We start from the raw sequence: 3,310 nt of genomic DNA on the forward strand, positions 1-3,310 counted from the left end.
TCAATCAGTCAATCAATCAATCTTTAAAGTTCTAATTTTAGTGACTATTGTATTTTTCATTTGCGGAGGTTTTTTTTTTTTTAAGTTAATTTATCTTTTTCTTAGTATTCCTTTTCTAGACCCTCTTTGCTTTATTTAGTTAGTTGTCAGCAATGCATATTGAAAGTTACGCAGGGGCGCGTGGTGGCTCAGTGGGTAAAGCCTCTGCCTTTGGCTCAGGTCATAATCTCAGGGTCCTGGAATCGAGCCCTGTATCGCGCTCTCTGCTCAGCAGGGAGCCTCCTTCCCCTTCTCTCTGCCTGCTTCTCTGCCTACTCATGATCTCTCTCTGTCAAATAAATAAAATTAAAAAAAAAAAAAAAGCAAAGAAAGAAAGTTACTCATATTGGCCTGTTATCTGTAGTTCTTTGGTCTAATAGTCCTGTCTGCACATCTGCTAACTCTCTCATGTGGAGAGTTGTTCCCTCAGATCTTCATAACTCACTTATTATATAGGCATCTTCTGTGGGTGTTGTTTTCTTCCGGGTAATTCCATATGTCCTAGTTATGAAAGTGTCCCTGGCTCTGATTCCCACAGGATCCCAGGGGTTTCAATGGTCCTGAATCAGATTTGGTGTTAAATTTATCTCTTTATGGTTCCCATACAGTACAGGTTACATGAATTTAGGTCCCATCTCTGGCATACACTTGGGGTTTAGTTTCTCCCACTTGTCTTTTTATTTCTTTCTGTTTAAGGCTTCAGAAAAAAAGATGTGCTTCCTTGAGGCTCCCACAGTGTACAGGCTGGGAACTTTCTGGTTTCCTGGGAGTGGAAGGGGCAGATCTTGAAGGATCCTGGTGTTATTTTGTATTTTCTTTTGAGAGAGCATGGGAGGAGAGGAGGGGCAGAGGGAGAGGGAGAGAGAGAATCTCAGGCAGACTCCATACCCTGAGCCTGCAGAGCCCAACTTGGGGTCTGATCTCAGATCCTGGGATCATGACCCAAGCAGAAACCAAGAGTTGGATGCTTAACCTGCTGAACCACCCAGGAGCCACAAGGGATTCAGGCTTTATGAAGGAGTCCCCTGCCAACCTCCCACCACTTATGGCCCAGTGCCATGTCTTCAGTCTTAAGTCCCTGGATGAGTATTAGAACCCCAGACCCAGCCCCTGGAGCCTCTGTCTTTTTGGAACTTAGGAAACTGCAAATACATTATTCCTCTCTTCTGAAGAGAATCCACTGAGATAGATGGGGAAGTCTGACAGTGGAAATGAGCATTTCACCTTTACTACAATAAAGCAGTTTATAGAACAGAGGCAACAAAGAATTACAACACTGCCTATAACCAAACTTGCCCTCCAGGCACAGGTAGCATGGGAAAGTCTCAGTTCTAGTAGCACACCTGCACTCTTGAGTTTACTGTATAACCTAGGACAGATGAGAATGCACATTTTCTACAGATGGAGAGGTACCAGAAAGGAGCAGACAGAAGGGCTTGATCCAGACATGCCTGGCAGTTCCTTTTTTCAAACTCATAAATCACCCCTCTTCTTATGAGAAGGATGGAGCCAATGAGTGAGTCCAAGAGTATTATTCTAAAGGAAGAAAGTTCCTTCACTGAGAAACAAGCCATGGGCATGTGGGGTGGGAGATAGTCAATCCCTTCTAAAGCTATCCAATGTGCTTGTGTCTCTGGCTTTCATTCTCTCTTTCCTTTCTGAAATCTGGTGTATATGCTTTATTTTCAGTTAAACTGTATATTTAAGACTATTTTTGATATATTTTGCCCAGAATTTCCATGTTTGAGGCCAGGAGCTTCAGCTGTCGTGTTGTTGGAAGTTCCTCTAGAGAATGTTTTCACAAAGGAAACAGGATAGTCTATTAAAATAGGGAAGTGCTAAAGGAGAACAGGCTGATTTAGACCTCTCTCCAAGTCTTTTCTAGACTTCGGAGGTTGCACCAAATAAAAGGTATTTGCTAATATGATTCTTTCCTTTATTAACTATAATAAACATGGGTATAGATCTCAACATATCCAAATATATGTGTATTGACTTGCCGAGTCTAGTAGGTAAACACACTTTTAAACATGTTTGATGCATGCAATTTGAATTTCTGGTCTTACATCTCATATCTTGCACAGTGTCATTTACACTCTCATGTTGTTTTCATTAATCTGTTGTTATACAGTGATAAAGGTACGGCTTCATCAAAGCACAACTTTATAGTGGGATTCCTTGAAGATATTTGAAAATAGTTCATAGCCAATGGGTTTTGATGAAATTGCTCTATTCAAGCAATTGCATTTTAGTTTTAATACTAAGGAGCAGTTTATATAAAGGAGAACTTAAAAGGCATTCTAAAAACACTAGGAAAGTATGTCTCTCATCTCTTGTGCATGCAGTCTAGGAAAATACCACATCCCTCCTCCCATCCTCATAAAACAAAACAGAACCAGCACTGAATTGAATAAAAGAGTAACTTATCTGTACTGACACAACTGATCTTATTTCTCTTCTTGGAAATTGGCATGAACATAGTTTGTCCTCAATTTCAAGTCTGTACGTTTAGAAGGAGAAACATTTCAATATAGTAATGTAAAATAAGTGCAGTTTTTTAATTGAAATTTACTTACTTTGATAGGCATTGCCCAAACATGGGCAAACATGTTCTGGGTTTATGTTATAGTGTCACCTCCTCAGTTCTCACTGGTTGCACAGTTCTTACCCCATTTTATGGATTAGGAAACATGAGTTTTCAGAATTTATTGGCACCCATGTGGTGTTATATTTAAACTACCTACTTTATCCAAAGCCAAATGCAGTGCGCTGGTAGGACATATAGTAATACCCCAAAGTCTGAGGGAACAAAAAGATCTTTGAGCATTCAGTTTTAGCATCTGATCCTTGAATAGCACTCATGCTAGCATCTAGCATGCTTGAAATTTTCAAGCATATCTGCTCTGTCCTTCTCACCTCCCGAGTGTACCCATGGCCTCAGAGGCTTTCCCTACCTTCTGCAAAGATAAAGGAGGGACACCCAAGCAGGTTTGGAGGGTATGGGGGTGGGGAGGAGTATGAGATGGGCTACGGAGAGGTTTCTGAAGTGACATTAGTTTCTTTCATTTCCCTTCTGTCGAGAGGCCTCCTCACTTCCCCAGCCCCTCTGTCCTCCCGCACGATCGAGTCCAATATTTTTCCGATTTTACTTCCCTTCCATCCTTGCAGTCTCCTGCTCAGCCCCGCCCGCCTCTCTGAGCCCGCCCCTCCGTGACCACGCCTCCCCCTAGGCTCCTCCTTCCCCGTAGTCCTGCTAGCTCCCCGTCATGCC

The sequence above is a fragment of the Mustela lutreola genome, chromosome 15 (genome assembly GCF_030435805.1).
Source record: "Mustela lutreola isolate mMusLut2 chromosome 15, mMusLut2.pri, whole genome shotgun sequence".
Lineage (NCBI taxonomy): Eukaryota > Metazoa > Chordata > Mammalia > Carnivora > Mustelidae > Mustela > Mustela lutreola.